Source organism: Ambystoma mexicanum, chromosome 1p (assembly GCF_040938575.1).
Source record: "Ambystoma mexicanum isolate Mex_15411 chromosome 1p, UKY_AmexF1_1, whole genome shotgun sequence".
In the NCBI taxonomy this organism is placed as follows: domain Eukaryota; kingdom Metazoa; phylum Chordata; class Amphibia; order Caudata; family Ambystomatidae; genus Ambystoma; species Ambystoma mexicanum.
Window position 1 is genome coordinate 571798831 of NC_090921.1, and position 25783 is coordinate 571824613.

General features: G+C 49.4%; 1 protein-coding gene across 2 annotated transcripts in view; it reads right to left on the reverse strand.

Annotated features, from left to right (window-relative positions):
* The window catches only part of AP3D1 (adaptor related protein complex 3 subunit delta 1), a 2198421-nt gene that overhangs the window by 481788 nt on the left and 1690850 nt on the right, over positions 1-25783 (reverse strand). The window lies entirely within an intron of this gene.

The following is a 25783-nucleotide window of genomic DNA, read 5'->3' on the forward strand; positions in this document are numbered from 1 at the left end:
CATGGAGAAGAACAAATTACTTACTTAACGGTAATGTTCTTTCTGATGGATGTTCCTCCCACGTTTGTCTAAAATCTCAAGCGCAGCTGTCTTCTGAAACTTTTTCACCAGTACGGGGCACAGCACAACTCCGTCATCTCATTTTATGCCACTACGGGTGCAACACGACGTTGGGGCCAGAATATATAGAGCCGCCCCACCCCATTACCACCTTTTTGCCTATCACTCAGCTGCTGTGGCACCACAGAACAGATAAAGTGCACAAGCTACAAGCCAGAGAGGCAGGTTGGCGGGGCTCTGAAAACTATGGTAGGAACATCCATCAGAAAGAACATATCGAAATGTTACCACTTTGTTCTTTTAATGGATTCCTTTCTCCCACAGATTCCTCTTCCATGATAGACTTATAGAGCAGTACTTGGATCCAGAGGAGGGAGTGGAGGTAAGCGAGAGGACACCAACTGGGCCAGAAAACTCCAGACAACTGACCTACCAAAGCAAGCGCCCTGCCCTGAAAGGGAATCCAAGCAATAATGTTTGGCAAACATGTTCAGCAAAGCCCATGTAGCTGTTTGGCAAATATCCAAGACAGGGACCCCTCTCTACCGAGCAGAGGTGGAAGCCAGGACTGGTTGAATGAGTCCCGTGACCAGCACTACAGATAAAGGGAGTATCAGCCAGTTTTACTCTAGAAATAGGCAAATACTCCCAAAAAACAAAAATAGGGAGCAACAATACTCCAAACAAAAAATAGGAAACAGACACGCAAGACCTTGTTTTGATTTGTTTTGATTTTATTTGCTTATAGAAAGCGCTGAACCCTGGGGTAGCTATACATACAGGTTATACATGTAAAGGTACAGTAGATACAAAGGTGCTTGAACTTAGTAGGAGATACAAGCAGGTAAACTATATGCAGGTATAATAAAATCATTTATTCAAAATTTACAAAGATGTACAGGTGGTGGTAGGATTCAGGGAGTGGCTCAGGAGGGGGTGGTTTGAGTGAGGAGCCAGGATTTTACTTTGAATCTGAAGGCTAGGAAGGAGTGTTCATCTCTCAGTGGAGGGGGCAGAGAGTTCCATGTTTTGGCAGCTAGAACAGGGAAGCTGGATCCACCTGATTTTTGGACTCTGAATTTTGGAATGTTGAAGCAGTGGGCGTAGTTGGCTCTGGTTGGTCTTGATGAGGTTTTCCAGGTGAATTTGTCGGACAAGTGCTTTGAGGCTGTATTGTTGAGGCATTTGTGGGCGATCATCAGCATTCTGAAGGTCATTCTGTCTTTGATGGGAAGCCATTTGGCCGTCTGTCTGGCCTGGGTTATGTGTTCATGACGTGGTATGTTGAGAGCTGCTCACAGCGTTGTTTTGTAGGATTTGGAGTTTGTGGATATTTTGTTTGCTGGTGCCTAGGTAGAGAGAGTTGCAGTAGTCGATTTTTGCTAAGATTGGGGCTCTGGTCAGTGTGATGCAACTAGGTGTAGACAGGAATGGTCTGCAGCCAGTTATTAGCTTGGTAGTATAGGCAGAGGCTGTGGCATTCACTTGTTTTGAGAGTGATAATGTGTAATCGAGGTAGACCCCTAGGGTTTTGGTGTTTTTGCAGACATTAATAATGTTCCCGTCTATGTTAAAGGAGTTCTATTGTGGTTTGAGTTTGTTTAATCGCTGCCTGGTGCCAATAAGTAGAAGCTCAGTTTTGTCGTTGTTGAGACACAATCCGCGCTTAGCCATCCAGTCTTGGATTTTGCTGTAGATTTCATTGAAGGGGGGAGGACTCGGTCTCGTAGGTGCCCATGAGCGTGATGAGGATGTGTGTGTGATCAGCGTAATTGGTGTACGAGACATTCATGTCATCTAGGAGGTCAAATAACCACTTGGTAAAGATGTTATAAAGCGTGGGGGATATGCAGGAGCCATGAGGTACTCTACAGCTGATTGGTGAAGGGTCAGCAGCTGCATTGTCTGAAAAGAATCCTGGATCTTTCGGATAGGAAGCATTGGACCAATTTGGCTGCGTTGGGTGAGAAGGAGGCTGATGTGGTAAGATGCGAGGTTAAGATGTTGTGCTCGACTAGGTCGAAAGCCACAGAGAGATCCAACAGGATGAGGAGGGAAGGATGTCCATTGTCTTTGGCCTCGTCCATTTGGATCTTCAGGTCTAGAAGGGCTGTCTCTGTGCCGTGTCTCAGTCTTCACGAAAAAAGCTTCATGCATATGTTTGGACCTGTAGTGCATGTAGTACCACAGGAAGAAACTGGTATGAATACTGCCTGATTCGAAGGAATGAACAAGTATGTTTTGATGTCCATGTATAACTAGGTGCAATTAAATATTTACAAAAACATTTCCGCTTTCCAGTTAAAAAATATGTATTTGCTTATAAAAAAAATCCTGTTGGTAAATGTACTTACATTTTTACTCCCCAAAAAAATCATTTTACTCCCAACTTTAAAAAAATCGGGAGTAAAATACTCGCACTTAAAAATCTTATCTGGAGCACTGCCTGAAAGCAGGCGGTATATATTTCAAGGCCATATCATAGAATTATGAAATTCAGAGAATGATCCACCTTGATAGTGTCTGTTCAGTCTTAGCCATTTCTTTAGATTTTGATATCAACATTGTCTACACATTTCAGGGCCATCCATGGGTGCAGCAATGGCACCAGTCAGTGAATATCTGTATTTCTGATGCTCGTTAATCTGCTTAGAATCGCATGCTGTGCATATGGTCCGACATCCAGTGGTAGCCGCAGAGTATTGCATCTTGTCTTTTGGGGACCAATGGGGAACGTCGGCATAGGAGTCTCTGTAACACTATCCATATTGTGACGTGTAGTGTACCCAAAATCCCTCACGCGCCGAGGTACCTCAGATTGTTTTTTCCACCCAGATTACAGGTTGCCCTATTGCAGAGCTCTTTCTTAAGAGACTTTCTCACTTTGTCGATTATCCCATTAAGTAATTTCGACGGTGGTTCCTGTACTTTGCCAAACAGTGCGGTGGACTTTAGACGCCTAAGATCCGCCTACACAGTTGGGAGAGTGGGGTCGGGGTGGCCATATCCTTTCATCTACATAACAACTTCCCCCTCTGAATCCACCTCTCAAATTCGAAACAAACACAACCACAAACCTACAACACAACAATCCGCACAAACCTCACTACACTGCAACACCAAAACAAAGCTCACGTAGACCCACACAACAGCACACAGCGTCTTCTGACAGTATAGCCCCCCCCCTCCCAAGCCCAGCCAACGGAATTCCGGGCTGAGGCCGCCAACAGCACATCACTACTCTCTTGCACGTCTCCAGCTCACTCCACTAGTTGCCGACCACTCCCTCCCGTTTTTTTTTTTCCAGAGCAGCCAGAGCGCCAGGGGACCACTCCGGTGGTGATAGTGCACAGTATAAAATATCCTTTAACATTAACATCTATGTCTCTCCTCTTTCCCCCTTTTTGCCCTCTAGGTCTGGTCATCACATTTATTGCCTTTCGCTATGGAAAGATCACCATTTAGGTTTTGCCCCTCTTGCAGGGCCAGATATCTTTGGAAGGACGAGCACTCTAAGTGCAATAATTGTCTACCCCTTGACCACGACAAAGCGCAGTGCGCGGCCTGTAAACTCCTGCGCCCTAAAACACTTTAGGAGCGTCGCGTTAATTGGTGGGTGGCCTAAGGCATGTCGAGGGCTGGATCTTCTTTCCCCACCGCCGCGCCCGCCAAAAGTGACAGGGGTACTTGTGATGACCAGGCATCAGTGTCGGATGCCATCGACCTCACGACGGACACTCCTAGGTCCGCCACGCCTGTCCCTGACTCTGCTAGTCCTGAAGTGAGTCATCCTATGGGGATAACACCCGGCGACAGGGGCGTACAAGATCGAAGCCACACTAAACACAACCCCAACCCAGGTTTCGACGGTACCGTCGAAACGTGTGAAAGCGACAACAGGACCGCAGAAAATTTCGACGGAATCCTCTGATCGTCAAGATCAACCGTCATCCCCACATCCGCAGCAACGTCTTGGCCTTCTAAACCTAAGGGCGCTACTTCCAAAACACATCTGGCCATCAAAGCGCATGGAATTGACGCCCCAATGCCCCCAGTAGGAGAAAATCTACCGCTAGGCCTCCTAGTCTACCGGCACATCGCCACGATTCGCCGAACATCTCCGAAAGCATTGCTAGGATTGCTTCGGCAGTGGGGCTGAAGGAGAGGACTAAGAAGACGACGAAGCGCAAGGAGGGGCCCACGGACACATCGAAAGATGCGTCTCAGCGTCCCTATGCTTGTGAGAACTACAAAGATAGTTCTGTGCCTTTGTCTAGAGCTATGGGAAAAAATTACAGTGCCAGAGGGAGGAAAATGAAAACGTTCGACCCTTCTGGTTCAGCTAGATGGACCAGAGAAAAATTCGAAGGGAGTATGGACAGGTTGGAGAAGTTTGTCTCGTTTTCAGAGCAACCTATCCCCAAGAGACCTCGGGAGGACCCTCCCTGTGTGCCTACTTCAAATCTTCTAGGAAAATTAGGACCTTCGCAAGAGTATTACATTTCCATCCATCCGGAAGACGAGATTCAGATGGACATGATTCAAGACATTTATGATGAGGAGGATACTAACTTCCTACAAAACTACACTGTAGATGAGCAGGCAGATCCCACAGGAGACTGGGAGGACAGTCACCAGGGTGAGACGGAACCATGGGCACTCCCCACTCATGACCAGGACCCTGATGTCCTATGTTTGGACTCCCCTCCCTCCACTACGGCCCGCCAGGACGATCAGCTGTCATTCAACGCCATATTGAGGAAGGCGGCTGAATACTTTCAAATAGCCACCCAGGAGGCCTGAACAGGACTTAGTGGAAGATATCCTCAAAGAAAAGCCCCACTCCAGCCAGGTCATACCTCTCCTCAATTCTATCAAGAGGAGACTGGCCCCTTCCTTGATCACGCCAGCCCAGACTAGGGCAGTAAATGAGGGTGGAGAAATGATTCCGTTCATCGCCTACTGACCCTACATACATTAAGAGGCATGCCACCCCCGACTCATTAGTGGTTACCACCACCTCTAAACGGGCAGGGGTAGCCCTTGCTACAGGAGACGCACCTCCTGATAAGGAGTCAGAGGCTGTACGCCTTGGGAAAACGGATCACCATGGCAGCTGCCTTTTCCACGTGCATAGCAAACACTACATTGCTTGCTAGTTATGCCCATGCACAGTGGAACCTACTGCAAGAAGGCCTCCAAGAGGTACCTGAGCCTGCTAGAACCAAGTTACTTGCCATCTTGACCGAGGGCAGGCAGGTCAACCAAAACGTACTGAAGAACACTCTGGATGCTGCGCAGACGGCAGGAAGATCACTAGCTCAAGGCACGCTGCTCAAACGACATGCTTGGCTTCGGTACTCGGGTTTCAAGCCGGAAACCCAGGCAGCTCTTATTAATAAGCCTGTTGAGGAGACAAATTTCTTTGGTTCAGTAGTCGACAATGCCTTTGAGACTGCCAAAAAGGAGCATGAGACTCTTAAGTCTCTTCAGAAAATCACCCAAAAGCCCTCCCCAACCAAAGGGGAAGCGGCTCCCGCAGGTCCTTTCGGGGCAAATGCCGTTCCACTCAAAAGCTACGGCACCCACGCCAACTATCCACCCAGGGGACAGCGGCGCAAGAAAGGCAGAGGCCCCAACTCCAGGGGTACCACAGCCTCTGCTCAGAAAGGACATACGTATCTAGGTCCCCTCCCTTACCACCCCGGTCGGGGGCGCTTAACATCTTTCCTTTCGGCATGGGAGGAGATAATGTCGGACCAGTGGGTTCTCAAGACGGTCGCCCACGGGTACTGTGTGGAATTCACCCGACCACCACAATTCAGATACAAGCCGTCCCTATTCTTCAGGTAAACAAGGGTATTTATTCAGTGTATTTCCTTATACCCAAAAAGCACCTCACCATGCGCCCTGTACTAGACTTGCGCCCAGCGAACAAATTTGTCAAACCTCAAAAGTTTTGTATGGTAACTCTGCAGGAAGTAATCCCACTGTTAAAACAGGCGGATTACATGGCGACACTGGACATGAAAGATGCATACTTTCATATTTCAATGTTGCCAGTGCACAGAAAATATCTAAGGTTTATGATAGAGGACAGGCACTATCAATTCAAAGTACTCCCCTTCGGCATTACCTCTGCGCCAAGGGTGTTTACAAAGGTTCTGGTGGTAGCTGCAGCACACCTGCGCAGACTATCCGTCCGGTTTACCCTTACCTCGACGACTGGCTCATAACAGGGAACTCCTACAAAACATGCTTATTGAACACTCAGAAGACAATTGACCTCTTGTTCCATCTGGGATTCTCCATCAACGAGAAGAAATCCAGCTTAGACCACAGTCATTTCTAACAGTTTCTGGGGGCTCTAATTCGGACCAAAGACGGCCTTGTCTTCCCCTCCAGCGAGAGGGGTTCAGAAGTACAAGTTACTCTCTTACCTGGTAACGTTCTTTCGATGGGATGGTCCGACGACATATTCCATATCTATGACATGTAATCACCACAGCTGTGCTGCTTCGGAAAATCTTCGGCGTCTGCGTCCTGCGTCGATACGCCGCCCTCGAGGACCTCCTCCGATGGCTGACGTCACTGGATGTTATAAGTAGGATGCACGACACCCGTAGCCTCAGTTGTAGTTTTTTCACAGAACGTGTGGCACCAGTCTTCTGCCAGTCTGACACACAAAGCCTTGCGGAAACGAAAGCTGCAATCGCATAATAAATTCTGTAGCGGGGAAAGCAGGGAGGGAGTGATATGGAATACATCGTGGAACCATCCCATCGAAAGAACGTTACCAGGTAAGAGAGTAACTTGCTCTTCGAGGGGATTGGGTCCTTCGACGTATTCCATATCTATGACAGACTCTCAAAGCAGTACCAATGCAAGGAGGTGGGAAAATAATTAATGCCCAATCAAATTGCAGAGTAAAGGACCGCCTTGCCAAAGGCCAGATCCTGCCCAAGGATGGAATTGAGGGAGTAGTGACGTACAAAAGTACGTACCGAAGCCCAGGTGGCTGCATCACAGATGTTACGAATAGGAACACCCCTCTGTAGGGCAATAGAGGCAGCCATACCCCTGGTTGAATGGGCCCGCAAGCCGACTGGTGGGTCCTTACCCGCCAAGCGGTAACACTCAGAGATAGCCAAAACAATCTAGCGAGACAAAGTCTGTTTCGTCACAGCTTGTCCCAAACGCTTTCCAGCATAACCAATGAAGAGTTGATCGTCCACTCTGACCGGGGACATGCGTGAAATATAAAAGCTTAACCCTCTCCTAGGATCAAGCCTATGGAGCCTCTCCTCTTCCATACCAGGATCTGGAGGAGGATAAAACGCTGGAAGACCAACCTTCTGGCCCAAATGAAATTCCGACACCACCTTCGGAAGAAAGGAAGGACGAACTCTAAGGACAACCCTGTCCTTATGAAACACAGTGAAGGGTGGCTTAACTGAAAGTGCTGTAACTCACTCACTCCGAGCGGAAATGACCGCAACCAAAAATACAGTTTTAAGAGTTAACAGTCTCAAAGGGCATGAATGCAAAGGCTCAAACGGAGCACCCATCAGAAACTTGAGAACAAGGTTCAAAACCCAACCGGGCACCTGGAAAGGTGACGGAGGGAACACATTAGTGAGCCCTTTCAGAAACTGAGAAATTAAAGGAATTTTAAAATAGGAACACTCTTCAGACGAGCGCTTAAATATGGACAGCGCCACCAGGTAACCTTTAACGGTACCCACTTGCAAGCCCCTGTGGGCTAAAGAAAGAAAAAAAGACAGAACCATGGGAACGTCACATGCAAAAGGATCCACATTCTTAACCCTGCACCAGTCGCAAAACTTACGGCAACGGTACAGGGACTTTGTTGCGGGCCGTCTGGCCGAGAGCAACACCTCTATCACGTCTTCAGGGAGGTCCCAATCCTTATACCTCAACCTTTCAGAAACCAAGCGTGAAGGTAGAGGGATCTGACCTCTGGATGGAGAACCTGACCCCCTCCCGTGAGAGCAGATTGTCTCGGTAGGGAAGACGACCTGGAGGGCAGATGGACAAGTCAAGAAGGTCCGGGTACCACGTCCTCCGGGCCCACGCCGGAGCAATGAGGATCATCCGGGAACCGAACCTCCGTAACCTCTGCAGTACTTGCGGGATGACGGGGCCTAGAGGAAACTCGTACAGCAGTGGGAATGACCACTCCACCACAAACGCATCTCCTAAGGCACCTTTTGGAGGAAATTCCCGCGAGCAGAACCTCTCGCACTTCCGGTTGACACTGGAGGCAAAGAGATCCACTTGAGGGGTCCCCCAAAGGGAAAAGATCTCCAGGAGAATCTCCTGAGCCAACTCTCACTCGTGAGAGATCGCGCTCTGATTGCTAAGAGCATCCGCCGTCACATTTTCATCTCCGGCCAGATGAACTGCCGAGATCGAAACTTCCTGCTGGATTGCCCAGAACCAGAGCTGTATCGCCTCCCTGCACAGAGGAAGTGACCCTGCCCCCCCTTTTTGTTGACGTAGTGCATGGCCGCCGTGTTGTCAGTCAGGATCAGGACATTCTTCCCTCGCAGTCGGCAGAAAAGCTTTCAGGGCTAGCCTGACGGCCCTCAGCTCCAACAGATTTATATGGAGTCTGGACTCCGACGGAGACCAACGACCGCTGACTGTCAACTCGCTGGCATGAGCTCCCCATCCCGTGAGGGATGCGTCCATCACGATCGTCACCTCCGCCCAAGGTAGCCAAAATGGAGCCCCCTTCATTAGATTGTCTTCGACGGCCCACCACAGAAGGTCCAGGGCGACAGAGGACGGCACCTGAACAGGGTCCGACAACCTGCCGGAGGACTGAGACCACTGGAGCTTGAGTGCCCATTGCAAAGATCTCATCCGCAACCTGGCCTCTGGCACCAGAAGTATGCAGGATGCCATGAGGCCGAGCAATCTCAAGAACTCGAACGCTGGGAGACTCTGGGCAAGCTGCAACTTGTGCACCATCTGCTGAATGTGATGAGACTCACCTGGGGAGGAAAACTCTGCCCCAGGGACGTGTCGAGCACAGCTCCGATGTACTGGAGCCTCTGAGTTGGTGACAAATGGGACTTCTTGAAGTTGAGGGAGAAGCCCAGCTTGTGGAGGGAGTGGCAGGTGACTGACAGATGATCCAGGACTTGCTCTGGAGAGCGTCCCCCGATCAACCAATCGTCCAGGTATGGGTAGATGTGAATCCCCTCTTTCCTGCCACCACTACCATAAGCTTGGTGAAGACCCTCGGGGCGGAGGTCAATCCGAACGGCAGGACTCGAAGCTCAAAGTGCGAGTCGCCAACCGCAAACCTCAGGTACTTCTTGTGCTTTGGATGCATCGGCACATGAAAATAAGCGTCCTTAAGGTCGAGAGTAACCATCTTGAACTTGTCCTTCCTGAGGAGTTTGTTCAAACCGCGCAAGTCCATGATGGGTCTCAAACCCCCGTCTTTCTTGGAAATCAAAGAATAAGGAGAATACCATCCCTTGTTCCTCTCCGCTACAGGCACCAGGAGCGGATCGGGACTCTTCAAAGAGAGATTCCCCGGTGGATTGTCTTGAGGCCTCTGCCGGAAAGGAAGACAGTAGCCATGGGTTATGATCTCCAGAACCCACACATCTGAAGTAATGGCGCGCCACTCTGCAAGATGCTGCGCCACCCTTCCGCAACCGGCGAACCATGGGACATGGCCTCATGACTGAGCTGAAGCGGCTGCGGCGTTGCCTGAGGGCAAAGAGGCAACAGCCCGAACGGCCTTGGCACCTCGAGTACCTTGTTTTCCACCTCTGGCACTCCTAAGGTGGCCCCTTTGACTGGTAGCTCCTCTCGCTTTACCAAAGGATGAGTAATAACGAAAGGAACCTTCCCTCCACTGCTGTCCCCTAAGACGAAAAGGCAGAGGTTGGCGAACTGCAGCGCCCAACGACTTTGCTGCAACTTTGGAGGTCTGCAACCTCTCAAGGCTCTCGTCAGCCTTGCTGCCAAAAATATGTTCCCCGTCAAAGGGCATGTTGAGGAGCCGGGCCTGCACATCAGGAGCAAACCCCGACTTCCGCAACCACGCAAACCTGTGTATCACGGTGCTCGCTGCCATGGACTGGCTGACGCAATCTGCCATGTCCAAACCCGACTGAACGGCCTCACACATGGCATCCTTGCCATCCTGAACCATGGCAAGGAAACCATCCCGTTCGTCCCCTTCGAGAATATGTTCAGCCGCTAAGGAAACACAGTTCCACACAGTGTGCGCGAAACGTGACAAGGCACATACGGAGTTGGCCGCCTGAAGCGCCATACCCCCTGAAAAAAACACTTCCTTCGCCCAGCCATCAAAACGCTTGTCGTCCCTATCAGGAGGGATGGTAGGATACAACACCTGCTTTACCGGGGCCGTAGACGCGTGCACCACCAAACTCTCCAGAGTGGGGTGCTTGGTCAAGTAGCAAGGGTCGCTACTGGCTAGGCGGTATTTTCGCGGCAAAGACTTGCCCACTGCCGCGAGACTCTCTGGAGCAGTCCAAGCCACCGCCACCCTCCACTGTAGAGCCATATGGAACGGCAGTACCGAGTCAGTTGGTGGACCTTGGTGACCCTAGACATAAGGCGCCGGTACGAGGAGTCGGCATGAGTGCCAGGCTCAGGCCTACAAAACTCCACCTCCGGACAGGTGTACAGCCCGCTTGCATCGTGCAGGGACTTCCGCAGGCCTGTAATCTGGCTATGGCCCGAGAGAATCTCGCCCGGCACCGTATCAGGAACCATGCCATCATTAGAGACCTCATCCACCTCTGAAATAAACTCAAGATGGCGGTAAGAAGGCACAGAATGTGGAACAAAGCCATGCTTGATCTTGGCCAGAGCCTTTCTAGGGGGTTCCACTGAGCCCCGGGTACCCCCGTCAAAACAGCCTCGAAAGGTGTTGTGTGAATCGGCGTTGACGCCGAACGCGGCGCCGCCAGCATCGATGGCGTCGACACAGGCCTCGAGGCCGGAGCCCCGAGCATGTCCCTCAACAACCTGGGCGCCGATGGCGTTGACTACTTCTTCGGAGGCAGTGCCTTGAAAGAGTCCTTCGACAACCTCGTTGCCACCGGCGTCGATGTCTTCCTCGAAGACACCACAGGTGCACACGGTCTCGAGCTCGTCGAGGACCGGGACCTGGACCGGGCATGACGAGAACGATTCCCCTTGTCCGAGCGGGACCTCTCCTGCGAATCACGCCGACCACCCGAGCCCGAAGGCGTGCGAGCAGTGTCTCTCGACCGATCACGACCGACCCCACTGGGAGGCGCGGACGGACCAGTGCCCTGCGATTCGAGAATCGCTAACATTTTCTACCCGAAGGAAGCCCATTCCTCTGGCGTCGCATGTTTGGTGCGATAAGCGACCCGCCGACGGGCGCAGTCCTCGAATGAGGACGTGGAAGGCGACCGATGATGGCGCTTCCGGGAGTGCCTCGAAGAGGCAGAGGAGTGGCGGGACTGACTCCGGGACCGAGACCCACTGGACTTCCGACGACGAAGCGGAGAGTTGCCCCTCAAATCGTCCGTCGAAAGCCCCACAGACCTCGACTTCCGTGGCTTGGACACCTTACCTACCGACAACTTCTTCTTGCGCTCCTGCAAGGCTTTGGACGTGAGCGACTGGCAGTCGACAGTCATCCGTGTCATGGGCCTCCCCGAGGCACCAGAGGCAGGCGTTGTGCGAGTCTGTCACCGACATCTTGGACCCACAGTCCCCGCACTTCTTAAAGCCCGGACGCGGGTTGGAAGACGAGGTAGACATCTTCACGAAGAATATACTTCACAATACAAACAGGTTCGAAGAACTGAGAAAGAACAGAAACTCCAAAGAGTCGAGGCACACAGAGATCTCCGAAGCGAACACGTTCGCGGAAAAAACGGAACTGAGGCTACGGGCGTCGTGTGTCCTACTTATAACATCCAGTGATGTCGGCCGTCGGAGGAGGTCCTCGAGGGCAGCGTATCAATGTCATCGATGCAGACGCCGAAGATTTTCCGAAGCAGCACAGCTGTGGTGATTACATGTCATAGATATGGAATACATCAGAGGACCCAATCCCCTCGAACATGCAGTTTCAGATCCCTCAATATGTAGCCAGTCGCGAAGTGACGGTACGCAAGGCCATGTGACAGCTAGGAATGATGACATCATTCATTTATTTATTTATTTGGTTCCTCACGCGCGACTGCGCATTCATCCCATGCAAGAGTGGTTCGACAGCCAGTGGTGTCAGGCCAGCGGACAATGGGAGGATATGATAGTTGTCTCGCCAGCCCTCGTTCTCTCTCTGGAGTGGTGGTCGAGGGAAAACCTCTTCAACGGGGAGACCTTCACCATCCCTGCAGTAGAAGCCACTCTCATGACAGACGCATCTCTCACGGGGTGGGGTCTCATCTGCTACAGAAGACAGCGCATGTACTGTGGTCCCTTCAAGTAGCGTCCAACCACATAAACCTGTTAGAGCTATTAGCAGTATTCAAAGAGCTAAATGCCTTTCAGACTCAGCTACAGGGGAAGACAGTTCTGATCTTGACAGACAGCACTACCGCCATGTATTACCTAAACAAACAGGGGGGCACACACTCTCTAGGGCTATCCAAGAGGTCCCAGAACATTTGGATGTGGGCTCTCAAACACAAGATGTTCCTGCTGTCCCAAAACGTTCCCGGCGAACTCAACCTTCTAGCCGACGTGCTAAGCAGAGATGTCCCACTGCCCACAGAGTACGAATGGCACCTACACAAAGACATCGTCTCCAACGTCTTCGCAAAATGGGGCTTCCCAGAGATCGACTTGTTTGCCACTCAGGAGAACGCCCAATGCCTAGATTACACCTCCAGGTATCCCCAGAACCGCTCCAAGGGGAACGGACTCCATGTGGGCCCCTCATCCCTGGTTCTCATCTGATGGAGATGTCCCTCTCCCCTCCTATGAAGATGCCCTGCTCGTACAACATGTCTCAGGACAAAGGGGGAACACTTCACCCATGCCCGCAAACTCTGAACTTAGCGGCCTGGTTCCTGACGTCAGAGTTCGGACACCTTCAACTCCCTCAGAGAGGAATGGACATACGTGGGGAAGCTAGGAAACACCTAACTATTGCTAATCCAGTAAGTGAAAACGATTTGCCATCTGGTGCAATACCAAGGCAGCAACCCGATTGACTGCTCTCCTACCCACATTGTCTTGTATCTGACACACTTGTTAGATTCAGGGCTGGTTTTTAATTCCCTAAAGGTTCACCTAGCTGCTCTCTCAGTCTACACTACCTGACAACAGAAGGTGTTGTGGTGGAAAAAAACCTATTAAGGCTTTTATAGAAGGGGTTAAGAGAATTCATCCTCCCGTCTCTAACCCAGCTCCCGGATGGGATCTAAATGCGGTATTGATCAGACTCATGGGGTCTCCCTTTGAACCAATGCATATAGCAAGTCTAAAAGGCCTTACTTATAAGACGGCCTTCCTAATAGCTATCACTTCTATTAGAAGGGTTAGTGAACTTCAGGCCCTGTCAGTCCTAGACCCTTTTGTTACAGTCCACAGGGATAAGGTGGTTCTGCTAACTCCTCCACGATTTGCACCTAAATTCATTTCGAAGTTCCATGTGAACCAATCAATTGAACTACCCACTTTTTTCCAGAATCCCACTAGCATGGCCGAAAGAAGCCTATACAAACTAAATGTGCGCAGGGCAGTCATGTTTTACCTGGAAAGAACTAAACCACTGAGGAAGACGAACAGTTTTTCGTGTCAGTGGCAGCTGGTAGAGAAGGTGATCCTGTCTCTAAATCACATGTCTCTAGTTGGATTGTCAAATGCATCACACTATGTTATACTCTTGCTAAGCAAGAACTGCCCTTCAAGCCTAGAGCACACCCTACTCAGGGCACTGGGCCTTCCAAAGCATTAATTGCAAATGTTCCCCTTGAATACATTTGCAAAGCAGCAACCTGGAGTTCTGTACACATCTTTACAAAACACTATTGCCTAGGCACTCTTTCTAGTTCTGATTCTCAGGTGGGACAAGCAGTATTAAGACATCTTTTCACTACTGTTCCTTCTCACAACCCACCTCCAACTCTGGGTACTGCTCGCTAGTCTATGCACATCATGTGATTCTAAGCAGATTAACAAGCAAAGACATGCATTACTCACCGTAATAGCATTTCTGATGATTGTATTTGCTTAGATTCACATGTGCCCACCCTGCCTCCCCGCTCCGGTGGAAGAAACAGACGACTTACTACTTCTCTCTTTATGTACTCACAATAGCCTTGGGCTCCCTCATGGCAGAATAAATACAATCGGAGGGACCTTGGCGCGTGAGGTATTTTGGGTACACTACACATCACGATAGGGATAGTGTTACAGAAACGCCTATGCCGACGTCCCCTTTCGGTCCCCGAAAGACTAGATGCAATACTCAGCGGCTACCACTAGATGTCAGACCATACGCACAGCATGTGAATCTAAGCAGATACAATCATCAGAAACCCTATTACGGCAATGTACCTGTTTTTGCTCACAGAAAACCTGCATCATCGCAGAGTTTATCAGTGAAAGCGCATTGCCCTTCTTAGCAGAGATTCACGATCAGAAGGGGTACAATTCCCATGTTTAAATTGTTCTTACTGTAACAATGTTCTGAAAGGAGATAAGATTCAGCATACCTATTCAGGCAAAACTGTTCATTTGAAAGATCATGCTACTTGTGATTGGAGCAATGTGTTTTATGCAATGCAATGTCCTTGCAGCCTTTATTATGTAGGCCTTACTACTAGAAAAGCTCAATGAAGATGGCAAGGGCACTAATCTAATGTTAGGACTGCAAATATGAAGTCAACTTCTGTGGAATTCGATAAGAGTTAAGAGCTTAATAATGAGGGCTTCGCAACTGTTAATAGGCGGTGATCTTCTTACAGGTAACTTGGCTGCTTACACCTATATTTTCTGCTGAGTATTTAATACAACAAGATTCTGCTCCCTCGCAGGGAGGCAGACATTGGGCGGGCTCATCATAGCAATTACATCCGACATCATAACTGTATACGAGTTCTGTTCAAATATCTAGTATGGTATTTTGGCAACCACGTGTACCTTTAAGGGAGTCGCTAAAGACATAACATCTCTGTGGATTTATCTATATTGAAATCTTGCACATACTCCACTACCAGAATTATAAGAGCAATTTCGCAAAGTGATTACTTCTTATATGGAGGGCATAGATGGTTATTATGTATTTATAGGTGGAGAATTTCATTCGGATTGTCGTCACACTGGGGGGGAAAGGTGATGCCTCTAAATACAGTACCAAGAGTGCTCACTGTGGCAAGACTTGGAGAAGCGCTTTTGTACATTGGAACCGACATGTGCTGAACAGTGACGTGGAAGGGGACATACCAGATGCCCCCACTTGGTCAAACAATACCGACATGTCACACATTGACTTTGTGGTTCTGTCAGCTGAGCTGTTTGATATAGAACATTGTCGATATTAAATACGACAGCAAGTGACCATAAGGTACTCAGCGCTATCCAGTCTATAGATATAACTCATGACATAGCTTGCCAATTGAATAATTTAGAAGTGCACGCTGGTAGGAACCCAATTGCAATGAGGGTCTTTAATGAGCAGGCATTTAATGACAGATTGAGTTGTACTTATGAGCATACAACATTGGAAACAAAATTCATCACTATCACAACAGACTGCTTCTTAAAACTACTTACAGATCATAGCTATGCAGTAGGGACACAAAGGATTCGTCATAGACCGCATATTCAATGTTTTGATAAAATAGTCAGAGAAAAGCCCACTTGAGACGAAGCTTACAACAATTACAAAAGACTCATATTAGAATGTCTGAAAAGAATAAGAGAAACCAAGATTTTCGACAAGCTTATTGAAAATGGCATAGGAGCTGTCAATACCATCCGATACAAAAAGATAGTGAATTTCTGATGCTTGTGAATCTGCTTAGGATCACATGCTGTGCATATAGTCCGGCATATAGTGGCAATCCCATAGTATTGCATCTTGTCTTTCGAGGATCGAAAGGGGACGTCGACATGGGCGTGCCTGTAACACTATCCCTAACGTGACGTGTAGTGTACCCAAAATCCCTCACGCGTAGAGGTCCTTCGGATTGTTTTTTTCCTTCCCAGCTAGCTGGTCGCCTTATGCAGGGCTCTTAAAAATTGCTAATTAAATTCTTTGTCCACAAACTACGGTTGTTAGTGTGTATATATAAATATGACAAGGCATTACTTACCGTAAAAGCATTTCTGATGGTTGTATCTGCTTAGATTCACATGCTGTGCATAGGTCCGACATCCAGTGGTCACTGCGGAGTATTGCATTTTGTTTTTCGTAGTCGAAAAGGGGACGTCGACAAGGCGTGTCTGTAACACTATCCCTATAGTGACGTGCGTTGTACCCACAATCCCTCACGCGTCGAGGTCCCTCTGTTTGTATTTTTTCTGCCCTGAGGGAGCCTTCTATACGTGAGTGAGTACAGAAAAGAGAGAGCGATGTAGAAAGGTGTCTATGTTCCTTCCATCCGAGCAGGGAGGAAGGGTGGGCGCATGTGAATCTAAGCAGATACAACCATCAGAAATGCTTTTACGGTAAGTAATGCATTGTCTTCTGATGTTTGTTAATCTGCTTAGAATCACATGCTGTGCATAGACTAGCGAGCAGTACCCGGAGTTGGCGGTGGGGTATGAGAAAGAACAGTAGAGAAAAGATGTCTTAATACTGCCTGTCCCACCTGGGAGTCAGATCTAGAGTGTGCATCTAGACAGTAGTGTTTTGTAAACGTGTGCACAGAACTCCAGGTTGCCGCTTTGCAGATGGACTCAAGGGGAACATTTGCAATGAACGCTATGGAAGCCCCAGTGCCTCGAGTAGAATGTGCTCTTGGCTTGAAGGGTAGTTCTCTCTTAGCAAGAGTGTAACAAAGAGTGATGCATTGAACAATCCATCTAGATATAGTGGACTTTGAGGCTGCATCTCCCTCTCTTCCTGCTGCCACCGAGACAAAGAACTGATTAGTCTTTCTCAGTGGTATGGTTCTTTCCATGCGGAACAAGACAGCTCTGCGTACATCTAGTGTATGCAGACTTTTTTCTCTCAAGCTGGAAGGGTTTTGAAAGAACATTGGTAGTTCTATCGACTGGTTTACATGGAATTTCGAGATGAATTTTGGTGCAAAACTTGGGTGTGTGCGTAGAACCACCTTATCCTTGTGAACTGTTACGAAGGGGTCTAGAATAAAGAGCCTGTAGTTCACTTACTCTCCTAATGGAGGTGATAGCTATTAGGAAAGCAGTCTTAAGAGTGAGGTGCTTAAGAGTTGCCTTGTGCATGGGTTCAAAAGGCGGGCCCATGAGTCTAGAAAGTACCACATTTAAGCCCCATCCGGGAGCTGGGTTAGCTATCTGAGGGTGTATTCTCTTTACCCCCTCCATGAAGGCCTTGATAACTGGTATCTTCCACCACGACACTTTAAGTTGGGAAGTGGTGTATGCAGAAAGTGCCGCCAGGTGGACTTTAATGGAATTGAACACTAGACCTGAATCCAGTAAATGGGTCAAGTAGAGAACAATGTGTGTGGGAGAGCAGTCAACCGGGTTGATGCTCTTACCTCTACACCAGATGACAAATCTTTTCCACTTGCTAGAATAGCAGTGGCGAGTATTAGGTTTTCTGGCTTCCCTGAGGATGTCCATACATCTCTGCGGGAGTTGTAGATGTCCAAATTCTATGATCTCAGGAGCCAGGCTGCTAAGTTCAAGGTCTGAGGGCATGGATGCAGTGTCCTGCCCTTGTCCCGTGACAGCATGTTGTACGGGCAGGGAAGTTTCACTGGGGGAGATAGGGGCATCTCCATCAAGTGAGCGAACCATGGCTGCCGGGCCCACATTGGGGCCACTAGTATCATGGTAACCTGCTCCTGGTGCATCTTGTGCACCACTTTGTTGAGAAGGGGAGTCGGGGGAAAGGCGTAAACAAATTTCCCTGACCATTGAATCGACAGACCGTTCCCCTTGGACTGGTTCTGGGGGTACCTGGAGGAGTAACTTTGGCATTGTGAGTTCTCCAGAGTTGCGAACAGGTCTATTTCCGGGAATCCCCATTGCGTGAAGACATCTAAGACGATGTCTTCGTGCAATTGCCATTCGTACTCTTCGGGCAGGGGGAAGTCTCTGCTGAGTTCGTCTGCTAGCAGATTGAGTTCCCCTGGTACGTGTTGTGACAGTAGGAACATGTGTTTGAGAGCCCACTTCCATATGTTCTGGGACAGCTTGGACAGTCCTGGAGAGTGGGTGCCCCCTGCTTGATGATGTAGTATATGGCTGTGGTGCTGTCTGTAAGGACCATCACTGTCTTCCCTTGTAGGTGTTCCTGGAAGGCTTTTAGTGCTTTAAACACCGCCAGTAGCTCCAGTAGGTTTATGTGCTTGGATGCTACGTTCGGAGTCCACACTTTGTGAGCAGTCTGATGGGATAGGTGAGCCCCCCCATCCTGTGAGGGATGCGTCCGTCAGAGTGGCCTCCGCCGCAGGTGTGGCAAAGGGTTTCCCTATTATCAGGTTTTCCTTTGTCCACCACCGTAGCGAGAGAACCAAGGCTTGCAAGACCACCACTAGATCGTCCCATTGTCCGCTGGCCTGACACCACTGGCTGTTGAGCCACTCTTGCATTGGGCGCATGCGCAGGCGCGCGTGAGGTACCAAATAAATACACAACGCCATCATTCCTAGCAATCGCATCGCTTTGCGCACCGTCACCTCTTGACCGGCCACATATTGGGGGATCTGAAACAGCATGTTTTGGACCCTCTCGTTGGAGGGGAAGACGAGGCCGTCCTTTGTTCGAATTAGAGCCCCTAGGAATTGTTTGACTTGGCTGGGGTCTAAGCTGGACTTCTTCTCGTTGATGGAGAAGCCCAGTTGGAACAAAAGGTCTACAGTCTTTTGGGTGTTTGAGAAGAATCCCCTGTTATGAGCCAGTCGTCGAGGTAAGGGTATACTGGGATGGATAACCTGCGCAGGTGGGCCGCTGCCACTGCCAGTACTTACGTGAATACCCTTGGTGCAGATGCTATGCCGAAGGGTAGCACTCTGAACTGGTAGTGTTTGCCCTCTATCATGAACCTGAGGTATTTTCTGTGCGCTGGCAACATTAAAATATGAAAGTATGCATCTTTCATGTCCAGTGTTGTCATGTAATCTCCCTGTGATAGCAGTGGGATCACTTCCTGTAAGTTCACCATACGAAACTTTTGGGGTTTGACAAACTTGTTCGCTGGGCGCAGATCTAATACAGGGCGCATGGTTAGATCCTTTTTGGGTACAAGGAAGTACACTGAATAAATACCTTCCATTACCTGAGATAGAGGCACGACCTCTATGGCTCCTTTTTCCAGCAGTTGGTCCACTACTTGGAGAAGGATGGCGAGGTGTTCTGGTGTCATGCGGCATCCCCTCGGGGGTCTGTATGTTGGGGAACTGTTGAACTCTATACAGTAGCCGCAGGCTACGGTGGAAAGTACCCAGCGGTCTGATGTTATACCCTCCCATGCTGGAAGAAAGGATGTTAACCGGCCCCCGACCGGCGTTGCATGGGAGGGGACGTGAATCTTCGCATCACTTGGTGGTGGTGTTGTTGGCTTGGGAGCCTCTGGGGGTGGAACCCTGGCCTCTTCCCTTGCCACGACGTTGGCCCCTCTGATTGTACTGGCCGCTATTACCCTGGTAGTTGCTGGCAGAGTACTGTTGTTGATTTTGTTGCTGGCATTGTCCACGAAAAAAGCGCTTATTACCAAATCCCCGCCTGTTGGGGGTTTTGAAATTTGGTCTAAGGTCTTTATTGTATCAAATTCTTTCTTCACGTTCTCCAGCGCGTCATCCACTGTTCTCCCAAAGAGGTTGGACTCCTCTATGGGTTTATTAATAAGGGACGCTTGTGTTTCCGCCTTAAAACCGGAATTGCGAAGCCAGACATGACGCTTCAATAAAATTCCTTGTACCAAGGAGCGGCCAGCCATCTCTGCTGCATCGAGGGTATTCTTGACGATGCTCTGATTGACCAGAGAGCCCTCGTTAACTGTAGCCAGTAAACGAGTCCTTAGGGGTCCGGGAACATCTTCGATGTCCTGTTTGAGTTTAGCCCATTGAGCATCGGCGTAGCTTGCCAATAGGGTATTATTATTGGCGATTCTGGTAGAGAATGCTGCAGAGGTGGTGATTCTCTTGGCTAGGGCATACAGCTTCTTCCCCTCTTTATCCGGGGGTGCCTCGCTAGTAGATAGTGGGACTCCTGCCCTTTTCCTGGTGTTGATCACGACCAGGGAGTCCGGGATTGAGTGACCCTTAATATATAATGGGTCTGATTGAGAGGGAGAGAACAGTTTCTCAATCCTCGGATTGACCCCTCTCACCAATGCAGGAGTGGAAAGAGAAGGTGTAATACGTCTCTTAACTGAGGCGAGGATGGGTATAATCTGGCTAGTGGGGGGGGGGGGTTTCTTTGATAATCCTCTCCACAAAATCGGTGTCTGGGGTGACCTCCCCAGTTTCGATTTCGAAATGTGCTGCTGCCTTCTTCAGCAGTGCACTGAAGGTGGGTTGATCATCGACAGGCGAAGGGTTCCTGACTGGTGTAGTTTCAGTAGACCTGATTACTATACTGCTACTGCCTGTGTCAGTCGACCTAGCCGGTGACTGCCAGGGATTTGGGTCGCCCTCGCCTGTGTCTTCCTGGAATCCTTCCTCACATAGGTTAGTTTCCTCGTGAAAACCTTCCTCTTCTTGTTGGTCCTCAACATAGGTGAACTCATCTTCCTCTGGAAGAAGGTGTCTTCCTCAGTGGGATTGTAAGAGTATATGTCCTCCTCTATGGGGTTATAAAACTTCTGGTATTTAGCCCTTGGACTCTTGTAACGCTCACCTGATTCCCGTAGAGGCGCCGGTCTTGACTGGGCGTATACCGTATCTTCAAAGGTGATGTGTAACACACGGCTGGCTCTTTGGGCTGGACCTCTGTGCACCATATGTCTGACTTGAAGGGTAGGATGTCTGCAGATAGAAAATATGGGATTAAGGAACTGGGTTATTGAATGTCTCTCTCTTCTTCCCTTTCTCTTCTCCTGTAGATCCCCAAAGGTTAACGCTCTCACCTTAGGTAAGTGAACGCCGTGCTCTCCATCTGCCTCGGGGCAGGGTGCTGTAACCAGTTTCTTCACTGGATAAGGGGAGCAGGCCTCGACTTCAGAGGACTGCTGTCCGTCGTTTACTGCACGAACGGTAAGTTTCGAGTAATTCTAATGTCTTTAAAGTCTTTAGTAATGATGTTTCTTGTTTTGCAGGGTTCCGGCGATGGCGGATGACGGGCTGAAGTGAGTTGAAGATGGAGCCCGTGTGATGAATAGAAGCGCCTGGAAGCACGTAAGTAAGCGCTTGTTGCCTGCTTCACGATGCGCTCTGTCTTTTTATTTTGCAGGTACAAGTTCGGAGCGGCTGCAGGGTGCCGGAATACCCACTGGGTTAGATGTGGAAAGGAGTAATGGCACGTGAGTATTAAAGTTCCCCAATGTCTTTAAACGCACCTTGTTTTGTCTTTCAGATGCGGGATGCAGCGCCGAAGGTCTCCGGAGCGTGCGAAGAGTTGGTAAGCTTTTGTCTTTCAGATGCCGGAATGCAGTGTGAAGACCTCCGGAGCGCACGAAGAGTAGGTAAGCCTTTGTCTTTCAGATGCCAGAATGCAGCGCGAGGCATTGGTGACAGCCGATGGACCAGGTAAGTGAAGAGCTGTCACTGAAGACCGTAATGCTAACCTGTTCTTTCTTGTCTTTATAGGTGTTGCTGAAGACTGGATTCAGGATGGTAAGCCTTTTTCCTTAGGCCCAGGATCAGATGCAGAAGACACGATGAGCGTTCTGCTGCAGAGGATGCAGAATAACGCAAAGCAAGATTCATCCATCGGGTGTGGTTTAAATAGCCTCCTGTAGTGCTTAGGTGTCTCCTTCCACAGCCACGCCTAGGTAAGAAAAGAGTTCCTGCTTTCCAGTGTTCCAGTGTTCTGAATCTAGGGAGTGGCTCCTGCCCCACCCAACAGGAAAAGTAGTTCCAAACAGAAGAGGATCAGAGGCTCAACTGGCAGGCAAGTAAGCAGCATGTTCTGCTGCAGGTAAGTCCACCCAAGCATTATGAGCCCGGCGCTTCCAGCGCTGGGACTGGGCATATTTATGAGCCTGGTGCCACTGGCGCCAGGACTGGGTCCAAAAGGTCCCAATTGGGACTGGTTGGCACTCGGAACCTGGGTTATGGATCTGCTTCCAAGGGAGTTGGGAAAACCCTGACCTTTTGGAAGCAGAGATCATGACACTCTCCAGGGGTGCCTCCCTTGGTCTCTTGGGTGCCCTGTCTTCTGGGATGGACATGAACCTGTCTAGTTTGTCCATACAGGTCTGGAACCTTTCAAAGATCCACTGAGGTCAGCCAGGACGGTCTGGGAAAGAAAAGGGGGTTTCTTCCTCCTGTAATTGTCTGGTTCTGTCCCATAACGTCGAAGAAAGAGAGCCTTCGCCTTCCGATTAGCCTTCTTGCTGGCTAGGGCCTTCTGTCGGCGTCAGGAACTGGCCTGATCTGTTTTCCGGCGCTTTCGGCGTATTTTTGGCCTTGTGCACGGTTTTCGGCGTTTCCCTCGCCATACGTCTCTGACCGTCCTTAGATGCTATGCGCGCGAGGCTTTCGGCGATCATTCTCTCTTCCGAGGGATCGGTCGCCGTCGCGCAATGTAACGTCGAGCCTTTGCTCGTCGAGTCCTTACTCGTTGACTCCTTGCTCGTCGAGTCCTTGTTGGCAACATGAGCGCTCTTGCGATGCGCGTCGCCGGAGGTTTTGGTGTTAGCGCCCTTATTTTTAGAATGCCCAGTCGCCTATCGCGGAAGCGGTGGCGGGGAGGGCTGACCCTTACGGTCGGCGGAAGACTCCGGTGGGCCCAGCGTCCCCGTTGGCACTATGGCTGCCTTCGTCTTCGACGAATGTGAGCCGGGGGGTATGTGCTTTGGTGTTTTTCTGTGTGCGTCCTTGTCGCCGGGGTGTTCATCCCCATAAGCTGGGCGTGAGCCGGGCTTGTCGGGGCCGGGGATGGACGACGAGGAGCGTGAACGCTCCTTTGAGAGGTCTACAGCCTCCGTTACGGGGGCCGTGTAGTCACTATCCTCGTCACACTCAGCGGCGGCGGCAGCGGGCGAGGAGTCAGGCCTAGACATGGCATAGGCCGCCCACCTTTTGACCCTGCGGTCTTTTAGAGTTTTGGGCTTTAGTAATTTACAGGCCGCACAGCCACCCTCCTGGTGATCGAGGGGTAAGCAACGGTTGCACCGTTTGTGCTTATCCTTCCAGGTATATTTACCCTTGCAAAGCAGGCAAAACCTAAATGGCGTCCTCTCCATAGCTGAGGGTAATAAGTGTGACTACGACCTCGAAAGAGAGGGAGGGGAAAGAGAAAGGCATTCTTAAAGAAAAGAAAGACCACAAAACCCCACTCTCCCTACTGTGTATGGCCGGCGAGGCCAGGCCACGTGTTCGGCAGCGCCGAAGGATCCCCTCCGCTCGTCCTTCCGTCAAAGATCTTGCTCGGCGGAGAAACGGCTCTGCGTCGAGGGAGGGATCTACGTTATTGATATTAATAACAAACGACCAAAGGTCGAAGAAACTATTTGGCTCTCGAGGAGCTCCGCATAAAGGCGACCAGTAGCTGGGCGGAAAAAAACAATCTGAGGGACCTCGACGCGTGAGGGATTGTGGGTACAACGCACGTCACTATAGGGATAGTGTTACAGACACGCCTTGTCGACGTCCCCTTTTCGACTACGAAAAACAAAATGCAATACTCCGCAGTGACCACTGGATGTCAGACCTATGCACAGCTTGTGATTCTAAGCAGATTAACAAACATCAGAAATATATATATATATCCCCTTCATCGAAGACTACTTATCTCCCACCACGGAAGACAACTCCAGACTTCGACGGCTGGTGCTCCAGTCGACGGCATGGCCTGGCCTTTCGACCGGCCTATACATTGGAATGAGTGGGGTCCGGGGCTCTATTTCTTTTCGAGAATGTATTTCCTTCTCCCCTCTTTTTGCCCTTCTGGTTTTGGATTCCGTCCTAAACACTCCACTGAAACTGCTCTCACATATGTTCTCAACTCCCTTCTCACCGCTCGCTACTCTAAGCAATCCTCTGCCCTCATCCTTCTTGTCCTCTCTGCGCCCTTTGATACCGATGATCACCCCTTGCTCATCAACAACCTTCATAAGTGTTCACTTTGTAACCCTTAACCCAACCATCTAGGTTTTTCAAACAGTCACACACCCAGGTAGCACAAGGGGTACCATCATGCTCTTTGAGGGCCCTAACCCTCTTAAGGTACTGGGAAGTGGTCTTCCCAAATCTAGCTATCAAAGCTAGCTTCACACACTCATAATCCTGCTTGTCCACCTCCTCCAACTCCATTACAGCATCACTTGCAACAGGGGGAAACCTAGAGAAAGGCAAGAAATCAACGGATTCCATGAGATAACTTGAATCCCATGATTATACTCAAACATTGCTAACCCATCCAAAACATCGAGTTTAGTCTCATAGATACCAATCATTTCCTTTGGCATACGGGGTCTCTTAGGGCTGGAAGACCTAGAAGACTCGGAGAGAAGCATTTTCCAAAGACAATTTCTTCATTTCTAGAGCACAAGCCACCTCCATTTCCCAGAGCCTTAATTCTTGATGTTTCATGGCAGTTTGTGCCTCAATATGTTTCACTTCTAATTCAAGTCTCATTTTCTGTGCAATAAACTCAGGAGGGGGTGTAGGACCTGTGGGGGTCCCTGTGGACAGAGGTTGTGCTTTCTGAGCAGGTAATGGATTTGTAGGGTTTCCTAACAAGGACTCATCTACTATTTCTAATCCACACTCTCAGAATCAGAAACATCAGTATCCACATTTGCTGGAGGGGCAGGCCCTTCTGACCCACTCTCCAGACTTTATTTTCCCATTAACTTTGCAACCAGTTCAGATTTCTTTCCTTTACCAGAGAGATTATTTTCCGTACACATGGTTCTCAGAACCTCAGCAGTATAGTTTAAGAGACCATCTTCACTGTAGTTTTCCATATTTGACATGATTTTCCAGTTAACAGATTTAGTGGTGTTTAGCCTTGTGGTTAGTTGACCCAAGGTAATAGCAGCACTCTAAGTGTAATCACTATACTTAAAAATCCTCACCGCTGTACACCAGTGTTAGGCAGAATCCTGTGCAGTGCCCTGGGGGACCACTACACACAATTAAGACTACAAGTGGCAATACAAGTTCACCTTTGGTACAAGCTTGTACTACACTGTTAAAGTGGTAGCAGTAGCGGAGCAGCCATACTTATCTCAAGAGCAAATGAGCAGTAGTAGAGATTACACCAACGACTACAATTACTGTGACTCAAGCAAACACCGACTCAAGGTTTTTGGTTAAAATGTAAAAGTAAATTTATTTTAAACCATCTGTTCACAAAACACTTCACTTCTATTAAATAAAAAACACACGTAAAATACACTAATACAACCAATTAACTTTAGGCAACACAACTCAAGTTAAGTACCTTTGGT